This window comes from Theropithecus gelada, chromosome 4 (genome assembly GCF_003255815.1).
Source record: "Theropithecus gelada isolate Dixy chromosome 4, Tgel_1.0, whole genome shotgun sequence".
Lineage (NCBI taxonomy): Eukaryota > Metazoa > Chordata > Mammalia > Primates > Cercopithecidae > Theropithecus > Theropithecus gelada.
Genome location: NC_037671.1, coordinates 44,362,378 through 44,378,783, shown reverse-complemented (window position 1 = coordinate 44,378,783; position 16,406 = coordinate 44,362,378). Strand labels below are relative to the sequence as shown.

The 16,406-nt window shown below is 49.8% G+C and overlaps 1 protein-coding gene across 4 annotated transcripts in view; it reads left to right on the top strand.

The window, feature by feature from the left end:
- Nucleotides 1-910: 910 nt before the first annotated feature.
- The window catches only part of CCND3 (cyclin D3), a 125,351-nt gene continuing 109,855 nt past the window's right edge, over nt 911-16,406 (top strand). For all 4 annotated transcript variants that reach the window (XM_025382225.1, XM_025382222.1, XM_025382224.1 and 1 more), the window contains exon 1: nt 911-1,406. The gene's annotated coding sequence lies outside the window, so the exon portion shown is untranslated. The remainder of the gene's footprint in view (nt 1,407-16,406) is intronic.

The following is a 16,406-nucleotide window of genomic DNA, read 5'->3' as shown; positions in this document are numbered from 1 at the left end:
TTATTAGCAACACCTGGCTGGGCCCAGCCCAATCCCAGTGACTTCACTCTGTGGAAGAGGGACTTGGGAATCTTTCTCATTAAGGAGCTCCCCAGATGATTCTCCTGAGCAGGTAATGTTGGGAAACACTGGAGCATCCAGCTTCGTGATTTTGTGCTGAGGGCCGCCCAGCCTGTCAATGGCCCACTTGGAGTAGAGCCTGGACTACCTAGTCCAAGTCTGTCGCTGCATCCTGCTGCCTTTGCGCCCTCAACCCGCAAGGATTTGCGAGGCAAGTCTGGGTGGGGCGGGAGACTTGTCCCTTGCCGCCTCACTCCCAGGGCGTGGGGTGCCCGCGGCTGCCAGTTTTCTACCTGGCCTGTCAGCCCCTCTGGCTGCACCGTAATCGTCCCCATTTGCAGTTGCCTGGCAGGACGCAGACTCTGGGTTTGAATCCTAACACTAGCCAGCTGTGGTACTTCGGGCACTTGACCTAATCTTCAGTGTGTCTCAGTTTCCTCTTCTGTAAAACTGGGGGTAAGATGGGATGATACACAGAAAGGGTCTGTCATAGTGCCTGACGTGTAGTAAGAGTCAAGAAATTGGCCGGGCGCGGTGGCTCACGCCTGTAATCCCAGCACTTTGGGAAGCCGAGGCGGGTGGATCACCTGAGGTCAGGAGTTCGAGACCAGCCTGACCAACATGGTGAAACCCTGTCTCTACTAAAAGTACACAAAATTAGCCGGGCGTGCTGGCGGGCGCCTGTAGTCCCAGCTACTCCGGAGGCTGAGGCAGGAGAATCGCTTGAATCCGGGAGGCGGAGGCTGCAGTGAGCCGAGATCGCGTCACTGCACTCCAGCCTGGGCGACAGAGGGAGACTCCGTCTCAAGAAAAAGAAAAAGAAATCGCTCCTCATGATTTTGTTTACTTCCTGAATAGCACGTGGAGGAGTTGCGAACGCCGGGAGGCAGCGGTCTGGGAACCCGTGCCGCCCCGGCCGGTCGCCCACACTGAGCCTCTGTGGCGCCCCGCCCCCTCACCTATGCCGTGTGGGGCGGGGGCTGCGGGCGGGGGTTTGCGGCGCCGGATGAGCCTCCTGGTCTCGCCGAGGATGTGCAGGGGGTGGAGGGGTCAGGCCGGGGACTGAAACTTGGCTGAGCAGAGCACCAGCCCCTTTGTCTCCTCCGCCCCCTCTTCCCCACTTCCTGCCCAGCTCGGGATCGGCGGCGCGGCGCGGACTTTGTAAACACTTCGCCCCTGCAGGGGTGGAGACTGGCTCTGTTCGGACGCCGGGGAGAGAGGTGCAATCCCCTCCTCGTGGCTGGTGGTTGCGACCACCCCAACTCCCCAAAGGCAGGCACCAGAGGCGGCGGGAGAGAGCGCCGGCGACCCCAGTTGGTGCTCCGGGGAGCTCACCTGCCGAGGAGGTAGGCTTGGGGGCTGGAGAAACCGGGGTAGATGGGATGTCAGCTCAGGCATGTCAGACCATGCGTTGGGGATCGGCGCTGGGTGGGTCAACGGGGTCGCTGCATCATCACTTCCCAGTTGGCACCCAAAGCTTGGCTAACTTTCCCACTGAGGGAGATGTTCTGCACGGAGTTGAAGGGCAGAGAAACCCCCAAAGGCCCTGAGCCGTCTGTATGTACACACATCGGCACAACCCCCTCCAGTTGATCTGGAAGCCCCGTGGCTTTACCGAGCTGTTGCTCTTCTCGTGCCTCAAAGATGGGGTGGAAGGCCTCTAGGAGGGCAGACCAGTGTGGATGGGGAGTCTGTGGGTGCTCTGACCAGTGCACCGGGGTGAAACTGGAGGGAGGAACCCCTCAGTGGTGTCTGATTGGTACATAGGTGATGATCTTAGCCTCCTCTGTGTCTCTTGAAGTGTCAACAAGAGGAATAACTGAATACATTGGTTGCTGTTATTAAGGGAGCATTAAGTTATTCATTTGCATTGGCTGAACACCCACTATGTGCTTGGCATTATATGGAATGCTGAGGGTGCAATGATGTTATTTATCCACAGCTAATATGGATCACAGAACAGACATAGATATCAAGTGCACTGGCTGGGGTGACTGGGAAGGCTTTAGAGAGAAAAGGACATTTGAGTTCGATTCAGAAGGATGAAAAGCATAGAAGTCTTTGGGGGCACTTATTCCACAGAGCTGGATTGAATCCCAGCTGTGGTGTTGGACACTGGAATATAGGGGCAACCCAGAAACAATTCCCGCTCCCTTTAATCCACTGTCTAAGCATCAAGGGGATGAACAGGATGAGTCCCAGAAAAGGCAATTTTCTGGGCTGGGTCCCAAGAACCCAGGAATTCCCAGCTGGGTGCAGCTGGGAGGGTCCACCTGGGGGTGATGTGACAGTCCACACAATCCTGGGCACCCCCTCCCCATCCCTGGACTCTGAGACCGTTTCCTCTGACGAGTCCTTGCCCTCTGCCTACCACCTCATTTCTCTTCGGGACCAGACATGGATGGAGAAGTGGATCTCCCTTTGCTTCCTCACAGATTCTTCTGGCCGTTCAATTCCGGGGCTCCTTTGGGAAATGACTGACACACCAATTTATTAATTCATTCAGCACCCATTTGCTGTGGCCATACTCCATCTGCACAGGCTATTCCCACAGCTGTTGGGGATGTCATGGTAATCAAATCACAGTTTCTTCCGCCTGGAACTTAACACTGAAAGCTTCTCTGATAATTCTAGCAGAGTCCTAGTCTATGCCAGTCATTGAGATCATGACCTCCATGGTCCCAAGCATCTTCTCCTTATGACTTCCCCTTCCCTCTTCCCTCAAGGGCTCAGAATACTAGCTAACAGTTACATAACACTGTCAGGTACTCTTCTAAGTGACTTAGAGATCATATCTCATTTAAACCTCCTAATACAGTCCTACGAGGTAGGCATTAGGATTCTCTCCATTTTATAGACGAGGAAATGCAGGCACTGGAGATAAGTAATCTTCCTTCAGACACAAGAAACAAATGGCAGAGCTGGGATTTAAACCCAGGTCACTTGATTTGGGAGGCTTTATTTATTTATTTATTTTTTGAGACGGAGTCTCGCTCTGTCGCCCAGGCTGGAGTGCAGTGGTGCGATCTCGGCTCACTGCAAGCTCTGCCTCCTGGGTTCACGCCATTCTCCTGCCTCAGCCTCCCGAGTAGCTGGGACTACAGGCGCCCACCACCATGCCCGGCTAATTTTTTGTGTTTTTAGTAGAGACGGGGTTTCACCGTGTTAGCCAGGATGGTCTCGATCTGACCTCGTGATCCACCCGCCTCGGCCTCCCAAAGTGCTGGGATTACAGGCATGAGCTACCACGCCCAGCTGGGAGGCTTTATTCTTAACCATTAGGCTAGCCTGCCTCCTTCACTGACCACATAAAATGTGCACTTGAGCCAGGAACTTAGGAGTTTCCTAAAGGGAGTCTGTGGTCCTGTATCTTGGATGATACAGCCATCTGTTACCTGAGTCGTGGGGCTGGTACTGTTTACAGTGAGCCCAGCAGGCCTGGAATAGGGTTGTGGGAACTGCACAGAACTGGTATCCTTTCCTGATGGCTGTGTGTGTGTGTGTGTGCGTGCGTGCACGTGTGTGCATGCGTGCACACAAGTGTATGAATGTTTTCCCCTGTGTAAGCCTCACTCAAAGGGAAAGGGGGAATGTGAATAAACCAAGAGGAATGAACTAAGATTATATTCAAGAAAGAACTTCTCAACTTGGACGTGATGTGCCAGAATCTGGGGACGTGGGAAACCAAGACACCTCTTTTGTTGGGAATTAAGAATAGCAGAGATGCTCACATTCTAGATGTGCATTCCAGCTTGGTAGCTGAGTAAGGAAGATGGCTAAGGAGTGGGTGCAAGCTTAAGATGCTCACACCTCTCTTTCCCACAGCTCCTGCTTCCAAAGCTGCATCCATGTATCCTACCCAGTCCCTCCAGACAGGCTGGGATAATGCTGGTGATGCAAGCAAGGGCACAGGACAGTTTCCATGGATTCCAGCCCCTTTTCCACCTTCTTTCTGAAACGCTTTTAAATTTCTTACAAGGACCTTCCCCACAGGTCTGGGGAGGCCTTGAGGTGGTCCCTTTCTGCCTACACTTCGTGCATCTGTCTTTGAGAAAGGAGTGTGTGTTGGGGACAGGGGTATTGATGCTGGGAGTCAAGGGTGGGAACGGGTAGAGGGTGGCTGCACTGAGAAAACGGGTAAGCAGGATGTGAACCTTAAGAATGATAAACCTCCATGCTGCTCTTCTCCCACGCATGCACCTTCCTCCCTCGCTCGCTGGTAGGGTGGGGTGCAGCGGAGCCCTTGGCACGCCCTGGCCCCCTGCCCCAGACACTGGCTTGGCTGTGGAGAACAGGTTGTACTCTTGAAAAACCACAAGAGGAAGTTTAGGGAGGGCTGGGGGTGGGGAAAGTTCTGGGGCCCCTGCCAAGTTTCCCTTTCCCTGCTGAGCAGTAGGTGTGTTTATCTTGCCCTCAAAGATATTTAAATTTTAAATCCTCAAGTTTCAAAGAGCTGTCAAGGCCTGCCCCTTCCTAGGGGTGGCAACAGACACTGCTAGAAATGGGATTGGAACAAGTTACCCATCTGCTGGTTGAGAAAGGCTAATTCCAGAAAGTCTCTTCTCCTTCTTTGGCCCCTTCACTTTTCTCTTCCCCAGAGCGTTCCCTACAACCTTTAAACTCAGAGGAATGTGGCTGTAATTGCTCCTTAGGAGCTGAATGGTGTTGCAGGAGCTGTCCTTAGGTGTTTTACCTGTACTGTCTTATTTAATATTTATTCACCACAACTCTAGGTAGTAAACACCTCTATCTCCAATTTGCGGATAGGAAACTGAGGCTCAGAAAGGCAAACTTGCTCAAAGTGATTTAGCTAGTAAGTGGCAGAGCCTGGACTTGAACAAGGTTCTATCTGATTTCAAAGTCTAGGCTTTTTACTCATGAATTAACTCTCAATCTGAGCATTGACTTTCCTAGTATATCAAACACTGAGACAGGGAGGCTGAAATATAAAGGGATTTTTTAAATGCTGCTGCTGGTATGGGAGAGGGATAGAATTGGAAGTGATTCCTTGGAAGTTAATGTATTTAAGAAAGGATAACCACTGGGGACGGTGGCTCATGCCTGTAATCCCAGCACTTTGGGAGGCCAAGGCGGGCGGATCATGAGGTCAGGAGTTCGAGGCCAGCCTGACCAACATGGTGAAACCCCCATCTCTACTAAAAATACAAAACAACAACAACAACAAAAAACTGGGCCTGGTGGCATGCGCCTGTAATCACAGCTACTCAGGAGGCTGAGGCACAAGAATCGCTTGAACCCGGGAGGCAGAGGTTGCAGTAAGCCAACATCGCACCATTGCGCTCCAGCCTGGGTGACAGAGTGAGAATCCGTCTCAAAAAAAAAAAGAAAGAAAAGAAAGAAAGGATAGCCAAGTAAAAAAAAAAAAAAAAAAAAAAAAGATGCAGGAGGTGAGAGGTCAGGTCAAACTCTGGAAGGCTGCACCAAAGGGGAAGATTTAGGAGGGATACTGTAGCTGTATGCAAATATTTAAAAGGTTGCCCTAGCAAGCCTTGAAGTAGGGGGTTAGCAGGACTGGTGGAGGCAGATTTTCAAAAAACATAGAACTTTCTAACACATGGGGCTTAGAGCGCATGCTGTAAGAGGGGCCTCTGCCAGCAAGACGACCTCAAAGCCCCTTTGCCTGTAAACCCCTGCTATGATTTTTCCCCTGCTTTCCTCTTCTTGTCATTCTTTGCTCTCCCATACTCCCTGGCCCATGGTAGTCCCTGATCGTCCACCAGGTGGGGCTGTTGCCCAGTGTGTCGCCCCGGTGTGGCTGGATTGGGTGAAGAGCGTTGCGGGGTTCTCCAGGCACTGACTGGTTTCAAGGGGCCTCTGCTCTCAGCCCATCACCAGCTATTTACACACTGGGGCCCAGAGAACTGCTTTTGACCCAGCACAGCCCCCATAAAAGGTGCTCTTCTGTCTTGTCCAGGCTCCAGCCAGAATGTGCAGGCCTCTGCCTCTGGGGCATATACCCGTCCCCAGGTCAGGGATTCCTTCCACATCTTCTCTTTCCCCTTCCTGACTGTCCTTTCTCTTTGAGAGAGAGGGCCCCATGTGTCCAGAGCAGAGGGCAAGGCCAACGGCCCTGTGAACCAGCAGGGTAACTAATGTGGCATGGCCATTTATGCTCTTCAAAGGACATACTTGTGTCATCTCCCGGAAGGGGCCTCAAGAGCCCCACCTCTCTGAAACTATTTGCACTCAGTGGCCTGACCAGTTCTCCCATCCTGGATGAAATTCCCCAGGACAGCCGTTCCTGAGGTGAGGGCTGAGGGGTTATCTCTGGAAGGAGAGGGTTGCTGGTACCTCCATCCGTGGCCCAGATCTGCTTGCTGCCCCCTCAGACCTTTACAGAGGCACAGAGCCACTGGGCCTCCAGGGACACAGAGACAGAGCCCAGAATGAGCAAAGACACCCTGATTTTTTTGAGACAGGGTCTTACTCTGTCGCCCAGACTAGAGTGCAGTGGCGTGATCTCGGCTCACTGCAGCCTTGACTTCCCAGGCAGAGGTGATCCCCCCATCTCAGCCTCCCGGGTAGTTGGGACCACAGGTGTGGCGCCACCATGCTCAGCTAATTTTTAATTATTTTTTTGAAACGGAATCTCACTCTGTTGCCCAGGCTGGAGTGCATCTTGGTCCACTGCAACCTCTGCCTTCCAGATTCAAGTGATTCTCCTGCTTCAGCATCCCAAGTAGCTAGGATTACAGGCACCCGCCACCACGCCCAGCTAATTTTTTGGATCTTTTATGGGGTTTCACCATGTTGGCCAGGATGGTCTCGAATTCCCGACCTCGTGATCTGCCTGCCTCGGGCTCCCAAAGTGCTGGGATTACAGGTGTGAGCCACCGCGCCCGGCATGCTCAGCTAATTTTTTGCAGAGATGGGATTTCGCCCTTTTGCCCAGGCTGGTCTTGCGCTCCTGGGCCCAAGCAATCCTCCTGCCTCGGCCTCCCAAAGTGCTGAAATTACAGGCATGGGCCACTGTGCCTGGCCAGAGACACCCATTTTGCAGGTGAGCAAACCAAGGTACTGAGAGGTCTAGCAGCTTGCTTCCGTACACACAGCCCATCTGTGACTGAGCTGGAAGTCTGACTCAGCCACTTGGCTGTAACGTTTGTGCATGTAACCACTAATCTGTGCCATCTGTCATGGAGTGGTCGAGAGCGCCTGTTCTTCATAGACAAACCACCCCACTTCGAGTCCTAGCTCAGCTCCTTTCTGGCTATGTGAAAGTTTCTTTGTCTGTAAAATGGGCATAAATATAAGCCCCACCTCTCTGGGTAATTGTGAGAATTAATAATAACCAGTATTAGTTGAATACCTACTGTATGTCAAGTATCTTTTTGCATCCTCCCAGCAGACCATGAGGGAGGCATTATTATTCTGCTTTTTACGCATAAGGAAACTGAGGCACAGGGGAGGCACAGAGACTGCAGGATTAAGACTTCCGGCCAGTCGCAGTGGCTCATTCCCGTAATTCCAGCACTTTGGGAGGCTGAGGCAGGCGGATCAGCTGAAGTCAGGAGTTCAAGACCAGCCTGACCAACATGGAGAAACCCCGTCTCCACTAAAAAACAAAATTAGCCGGGCATGGTGGTGCATGCCTGTAACCCCAGCTACGCAGGAGGCTGAGGCAGGAGAATCACTTGAACCCAGGAGGCAGAGGTTGCAGTGAGCCGAGATCGCACCATTGCACTCCAGCCTGGGTAACAAGAGCAGAACTCCATCTCAAAAAAAAAAAAAAAACCACTTCCAAGCCTACACTTCCATAAGATTATGAGGCAGTGCACACAAAGCTCTGCTGAGTGGTGGGCAGGCCATATGTCCTTTGAGTGATAGCTGCTGTCATTATCAGCATATCACGGGCATCATCGTCTCCCAGGTGGAGGTCCTCAGGGTGGACATGGGGCCATCTAGATCCCAAGAGACAGCCCTGGTTTCTTTCCTCACCATCCCACCTATGGCTTCATGTTACCCTCTTTTCTCAAATAAAAATTGTCCACAAGTTATGGCCTGTGGTCAGACAGTTGGACAGAATATTTGAAGCTGGGGCTGTCCCAGAAACTCCCAGTTCTGGCCCCAGCTTTTTCTGCTCCAACTCACCCTCCCTCTTGTTCTCTGTTCTCTTCCCTCTCTGCTGTTCCTCCCTGCCCCCTCCCCTGAGGTCCCTGAGTTCTGGGAAAGGAAACTGGAGCAGGGGCCTCAGACAGATGCAGACCTTGAGCTCCAAGTTGGGCTCCAGCTGGAGGAGGGAGGACCAGCCAGGGGCAGGACCATGAGGCGCAGAGGGCCCCCAGTCTGCTTGTCCCTGGGAAGACATCTGTTTATTATTCGCAAAGTCTTAAACTCTGGTTTGTTAAGCTCTGTCATGCTGGGTGCTGTGGAATCCACTGGGAATAAGGCCCAGGGGAGGTTTATTCTACTCTGGCAAGTGGCTATCACAAAGCCATCTTTGGATTATAGAGGGAGGAGTGCTGTTTCCTCCCGGCAGCAGGCCCTAGGATGCAAGGCCGCCTTTTCCTTTCCAGTTCCATTGTCTTTTCTGTAAGCGGTGTCTGCTGTAGAACCACAAACTTGGAGACTCTTCAAATGTGGCATCTATTTTCATCTCAGTGAGAGAGGATCTTGGGGTTACAAGCCCTCAGATGTACTGGGTGACTGAGCGTAGGCCAGGGCATAGAACATTCTAGTTTCTCCAGGCCTTCTGTTCCTTCTTTCCAGTCAGCTGGTACCTGCTGGTCCCAGGGGGAACTCCGTATTTTCTTCAAATTGACTTGATTTCTACCTCTAGGACCTGGCTGAGTTTTTCTCTCACATCCCTTGATCTCCAAGGGTACAGCCTTTTCCGGCTTGGGCCCAGCCTCTTGGGTTCTTAAAACTTTGTTTACAGTCACTGGACTTGAGCTGGGTTCCTCCTGGGTGGTCCTCAGAAAGTTTTACCTCCCCCGTTTCTTCCCTGCCTTTCCTCTGACACAGGTTCTAGGAGTCATTTGTGGTGCTTCTTGTGGGAATCTGTTGTGTGACTTTGCTCTGAATCCTCATGTGTTCCCAGACACATGGCACTCAAGATGTTGGTGATGATAATAGCACATCTTTACACGACACTTCCATGTGCCAGGGGCTGCTGTAAGTGCTGCCATATCCTGTATGCCATTTATACGTAAGTCAGTTTATAATAAGTATGGATATTTATTAATCCATTTCTCAGCTGTTTCTCACAAACATATCCTATGAGGGTTTTTTGGTTTTTGTTTTTTGTTTTTTGAGATGGAGTCTTGCTCTGTCACCCAGGCTGGAGTGCAGTGGCACGATCTCGGCTCACTGCAACCTCCGCCTCCTGGGGTCAAGCAATTCTCTCCATCAGCCTCCTGAGTAGCTCGGATTACAGGCACCCACCACCACACCCAGCTAATTTTTGTCTTTTTAGTAGAGACGGGGTTTCACCATGTTGGCCAGGCTGGTCTTGAACTCCTGACCTCGTGATCCACCCACCTCAGCTCCCAAAGTGCTGGAATTACAGGCATGAGCCACTGCGCCTGGCCAAGGTTTTTTATTTTGCAGATAAAGCCCCTGAGGCATAGAGGTTAAGTATCTAGTCCAAAGTCATACAGCTGGTCATATTGAGAGCCTGGTGGCTGAAATAACTCTGACCTCAGTCAGACTTTTCTTTTTTTGTTTTTGTTTTTTTTTTTTTGAGACGCAGTCTAGCTCTGTTGCCCAGGCTGGAGTGCAATGGTGTGATCTCAGCTCACTGCAACCTCCACCTCCCAGGTTCAAGTGATTTTCCTGCCTCAGCCTCCCGAGTAGCTGGGATTACAGGCTCCTGCCACCACGCCCAGCTAATTTTTTGTATTTTTAGTAGAGACAGGGTTTCATCATGTTGTCCAGGCTGGTCTCAAAACTCCTGACCTCAGGTGATCCACCCGCCTCAGCCTCCCAAAGTGCTGGGATTACAGGCGTGAGCCACTGTGCCCCGCTCAGACTTTTCATGCATACTGTGTATATTGCACACATGTGTGTGCACATGTGTATCCACCTACCAGGGCAAATGTGAGATTACACTGGGTTCCCTGTTGAGACATTGTCGTGTACAGTCTCAGGACTAGTAGAGCAGACCGGTAGGCCCCTGACTGCCTGTGTGCATGACATGCAGGGATGCATGGAGGTGTGATGGTGTTGACACGAATCCCCCCGGGCAAGCCCAGAGCATCCTGGATCCCCCAGTGCCTTCTGGCCAGTGCTTTAGGATGTCCACTAAGCCAAGAAGGTGGAAGGTAAGGAGCAAGGGTGCCCCAGCCCTGCCACAGCAGGAAGGTCAGGTATCACACACGGCCCGGAAACAGGAGTGGGTGGTGGTGAATGTGAGCTCTGCTAGGTGGGGCTGGGCCCTAACCTATCTGGGGAGCTCTGGTTGAATCAGCCCAACCACAGCCACCCCAACTGTGCAATGGTGCAAACAAGCTTTTCCTCCAGCTCGCCTTCCAACGCTCATTTTCCTTTCCTTGCTCTTGTATGAGACTCAGGCTTTGGGAGGAGTGTGGGATTAGGACAGCAGCTGAGAGCGTAAATCTGGAAGGGGTGGTTCAGCTGGGTCCTAGTGCAGGACCTCTCACCATGGCCTTCAAGTGACACCCGAGGCCTTCACCCAGCAATGGGTGGCAGCTCTGGCCCAGAGGGGATGCCACATACCCTGTCCAGAGGACAGCACTACATGGGTTGAGGACTCCTGGGCTCAGTCACCTGGTATATTCATCCAACATCTGTGAGTCTCAGAGGCCTCGGAACCATACACTTTCCATTCTTCATGGAGTGGAGCCACATTGGACGCAGTGTTGGGTTCAAAGTCAGGGTAAAAACAAGACACACATCAAAGTTACTGTTAAAGTCTCTATTTTAAAGAGACTGCTCATAAAACACAGGATACATGATTTTTACGTTCTCTTCCATCTCTTAAGATTCCCCAGCATGGCCAGTGTTTGTTGGAACACAGGATCTGGTCTTTGGTTAAGCATTATGTTGAGCCTGGGTGAAGGGATCACATCATATAAATAGTACATAGGTTTCTGTGGTTGGTTGGTGTCTCTTCTAGTAGATATAATTGAATTTATGACTGTTAAATATGCGCATTTAGGAATTCAGTATGCATACTTTTATGGTCTAGCTGGGCCTCAAGAAAGGTTTCAACTACAGTGCTGTGGGAATCTGGAGAAAGGAGTGGTAGCTTTTGCATGGGTTTACCAGGATTTATTCTCAAAGGTGCCATTTGAGGAGATAAAAGAGGAATGGATTAGATGAGAAATTATTCCAGAGCAGTTTTAAATGGTGGTTGCTTTTGGATCTTTTTACTCTTCTGAATGTTCTGAGTTTTTTACTGAAGGCCATATTATAATTTTTTATGTTATTTCTATGTCAATTATTAGACATTTCTTATTCTTTTTCTATAGTATTACTGATTATTTCTTATTTCTAAAACAACTAGTGGTTATTTCTATAATCACTATTATTTATAGAACAATAATTACTTTTGATATGACCACTTCTTGCATTTTTTTTTTTTTTAAAGTTGAGATAGGGTCTCACTCTGTCACCCAGGCTAGAGTGTAGTGGCACAATCTCAACTCACTGCAGCTCCTGCCTCCTGGGCTCAAGCAGTTCTGCTACCTCAGCCTCCCAAGTATCTGGGACCGCAGGCACAAGCCACCATGCCCAGCTAATTTTTTGTATTTTTGGTGGAGACAGGGTTTTGCCATGTTGCACAGGCTGGTCTTGAACTCCTGGGCTCAAGCGATCTGCACATCTTGACCACCCAAAGTGCTGGGATTACAGATGTGAGCCACTGCACCCTGCCCTTATATAGTTAAAAAAATCCGGGAACACAATGGAACTGAGAGGTAAAAATATGAATAAGAGTAAAGAATACTAAGAACTGGATAACCAGGCTTGGAATTGGGCATTTTAGAGACTGACATATTAGGTCTACTGCAGCAATTTTTAAGCTTTCTGATCTCAGGACCACTTTACATTCTGAAAAATTTTTGAGGATCCCAAAGAACTTTTTTTTTTTCTTTGAGATGCAGTCTCACTCTGTTGCCCAGGGTGGAGTGCAATAGTGCGATCTTGGCTCACTGCAACCTCTGCCTCCTGGGTTCAAGCGATTCTCGTGCCTCAGCCTCCTGAGTAGCTGGGATTACAGGCACGTGTGGCCATGCCCGGCTAATTTTGTGTTTTTATTAGAGACAGGGTTTCACCATTTTGGTCAGGCTGGTCTTGAACTTCTGACCTCATGATCTGCCCGCCTCAGCCTCCCAAAGTGCTGCGATTACAGGTGCATGCCACCACACCTGGCTAATTTTTGTATTTTTATTAGAGATGGGGTTTCACCATGTTGGTCAAGCTGGTCTCGAACGCCTGACCTCATGATCCGCCTGCCTCAGCCTCCCAAAGTGCTGGGATTACAGGTGTGAGCCACCACGCCTGGCCAGGACTTTTGTTTTTTAGGCTATACCTATTAATAGGTGCACCCGACATGGCATTCCCTGGAATAAATAATATAAGCTTTTGACTTCTCCCTCCCTATACCTGTTGATATTTTGTTTCTAATAAAAAATTTGATATGAGAAATTTTAAATATTAATTTATTTAAAGTAACAATAAGAAACTCATTGCATGTTAACATAAGCATTGTATTTTTTTTTTTTGGCCGGGCACGGTGGCTCACACCTGTAATCCCAGCACTTTGGGAGGCCGAGGCAGGCGGATCATGAGGTCAGGAGATCGAGACCATCCTGGCCAACATGGTGAAACCCGTCTCTACTAAAAGTACAAAAATTAGCTGGGTGTGGTGGTGCGTGCCTGTAGTCCCAGCTACTTGGGAGGCTGAGGCAGGAGAATCGCTTTAACTAGGGAGTCAGAGGTTGCAGTGAGGCAAGATCATGCCACTGCACTCCAGCCTGGGGGCAGAGTGAGGCTCCGTCTAAAAAAAAGTAAACAAAATGGCTGGGTGCGGTGGCTCACTCCTTTAATCCCAGAATTTTGGGGAGGCTGAGGCGGGCGGATCACCAGGTCAGGAGATCGAGACCATCCTGGCTAACACAGTGAAACCCCGTCTCTACTAAAAATTACAAAAAAATTAGCCGAGTGTGTTGGCAGGTGCCTGTAGTCCCAGCTACTCAGGAGGCTGAGGCAGGAGAATGGCGTGAACCCAGGAGGCGGAGCTTGCAGTGAGCCGAGATCGTGCCACTGCATTCCAGCCTGGGCCACAGAACAAGACTCCCTCTCAAAACAAAACAAAACAAAAAAACCCATAAGCATTGTATTTTTTAAAAAATGAAAACTATTTTCCAAAACAAAAATAATGAGAAGTATAGCCTTGTTTACGTTTTTGCAAATCTCGTTAATGCCTGACTTAATAGAAGACAGCTGGATTATCATATCAGTTTCTGATTCAATCTGTTGCAGTATGTTTTTATTAATATATATGAAGAAAATCTGGCCTCAGGCAGGTATCTCATTAGAAAAGAGAGGACTGGCCAGGCACAGTGGCTCATGCCTGTAATCCCAGCACTTTGGGAGGCCAAGGTGGGCAGATAACTTGAGCCCAGGAGTTGGAGACCAGCCTGGACAACATGGCAAAATTTTGTCTCTTCAAAAGACCCAAAACTTAGCCGGGCTTGGTGGTGTGCGCCTGTAGACCAGGAGGAGGCTGAGGTGGGAGGATTGCTTGAGCCTGGGAGGTGGAGGCTGCAGTGAGCAGTTATTGTGCCACTGCACTCCAGCCTGGGTGACAGAGGGAGACCCTGTGTCAAAAAAAAAAATTAAAAATATATATATATATAAATAATTTTTAGGCGAGGCATGGTGGCTCACACCTGTAATCCTAGCACTTTGGGAGGCCGAGGCAGATGGATCATTTGAGGTCAGGAGTTCAAGACTAGCCTGGCCAACATGGTGAAACCACAACTCTACTAGAATACAAGAATTAGCTGGGCGTGGTGGCACACGCCTATAATCCCAACTACTCGGGAGGCGGAGGCAGGAGAATCGCTTGAACCTGGGAGGCAGAGGTTGCAAAGAGCCAACATTGGGCCACTGCACTCCAACCTGGGTGACAGAGCAAGACTCTGTCTCAAAAATAAATAAATAAATAAATAAATAATAAATTTTAGGCCAGGCCCGATGGCTCACGCCTGTAATCTCAGCACTTTGGGAGGTCGAGGTGGGTGGGTCACAAAGTCAGGAGTTCAAGACCAGCCTGGCTAACATGGTGAAACCCCATCTCTACTAAAAATACAAAAATTAGCCAGGCGTGGTGACAGGTGTCTGTAATCCCAGCTACTTGGGAGGCTGAGGCAGGAGAACTGCTTGAACCCCGGAGGTGGAGGTTGCGGTGAGCCGAGATCACGCCACTGCACTCCAGCCTGGGAGACAGAGTGAGACTCCGGCTCAAAAAAAAAAAAAAAAAAAGAAAAGAAACTAGGGTGACGCCAGTAGAAATGGAAACAAGGGGGTGATCTGGGAAACTATTTTGAAAGTAGAAGCAATGGAAATTAGTAATTATTTGGTAGGAAGATCTGAAGAGTCCTCTGCCCTTCCCCCGTGAGGCACCATGCATGCTTCCGCAATGGAGTAGGTTGCCCTGTGCTATAGTTTGCTGCTTGCATTCCTTCTCTCCTAATAGGCCCTGTGCTCCAGGAAGTGCATGAATGAGAGGAATCAGGGACTACCCTTGAACTTCCAGCCTGGATGACTGGCAGAATATTGGTTGCATTAACAAGTTTTAAAACCAGGAGGAAAAGATGGCCATTACCATTAAGTATCATTAACTGAAGAATAGGGAAAGGTGTCAGGCTATGAATGGGGGGAAATAATGGGTGGACCTTGAAATATAGCACTCTTGGCAAGAAGGTATATTTTTCTAGGTACTAAAGATTTGAGGAGAAATATAAAAAACATCTAGGAAGGATTGCTCTGTTCTTTGTTCTCAAGTAACTTAAGTTCAGTTAGGGCAATGTTTTTCAAAACTAGAAAAAAAAATTTGTTTAAGAGACAGAGTTGGCCAGGCGCAGTGGCTCATGCTGGTAATCCCAACACTTTGGGAGGACGAGGTGGCCGGATCACTAGGTGAAACCCCATCTCTACTAAAATACACACATAAATAGCTGGGCGTGGTGGCACCAGCCTGTAGCCCCAGCTACTTGGGAGGCTGAGGCAGGGGAATCGCTTGAACCCGTGAGGCGGAGGTTGCAGTGAGTCGAGATCACACCACTGCACTCCAGCCTGGCGACAGAGCAAGACTCCATCTCAAAAAAAAAAAAAAGAGAGACAGGGTCGGCTGGGCACAGTGGCTCACGCCTGTAATCCCAGCACTTTGGGAGGCCAAGGCGGGTGGATCACCTGAGGTCAGGAATTACAAGGCGGGCACCTGTAATTCCAGCTACTAGGGAGGCTGAGGGAGGAGAATTGCTTGAACCCGGGAGGCAGAGGTTGCAGTGAGCTGAAATCGCACCACTGTACTCCAGCTTGGGCAACAAGAGCAAGGATGCATCTCAAAACAAAAAGAAGACAGGGTCTTGCTCTATAGTCCAGGCTGGGGTGCAGTGGTGCAATCATAGCTTACCACAGCCTTGGGCTCAAATGATCCTCCCACCTTAGCCTCCCTAGTAACTAAGACTACAGGTGCATGCCACCATACTTGGATAATTAAAAAATTTTTTTTGGTAGCAACAGTGTCTCTGCTATGTTGCCCAGGCTAGTCTCAAAATCCTGACCTCAAGTGATCCTCTAACCTTCGTCTCCCAAAGTGCTGGGATTATAGGCATGAATCACCACACCCAGCATAGAAATGTTTTAAACTTTTGGTTTTTTTGAGATGGAGTTTCGCTCTTGTTGCCCAGACTGGAGTGCAATGGTGTGATCTCGGCTCACCCTGCAACCCTTCACCTCCTGGGTTCAAGTGATTCTCTTGCCTCAGTCTCCCAAGTAGCTGGGATTACAGTATGTGCTACCATGCCCAGCTAATTATTTTGTATTTTTAGTAGAGACAGGGTTTCTCCATGTTGCTCAGGCTGGTCTCAACCTCCTGATCTCAGGTGATCCACCCACCTCAGCCTCCCAAAGTGCTGGGATTACAGGTGTTAGCCACCGCACCCAGCTGAAATGTTTTAATTTTAGCCCATTTTATACACATGCATACAAATACACATCTGTGTGTGTGTGTGTGTGTGTGTGTGTGTGTATATATATATATATTTTTTTTTTTTTGAGATGGAGTCTCACTCTGTCACCCAGGCTGGAATGCAATGGTGCGATCTCAGCTCACTGCAACCTCCGCCTCCTGG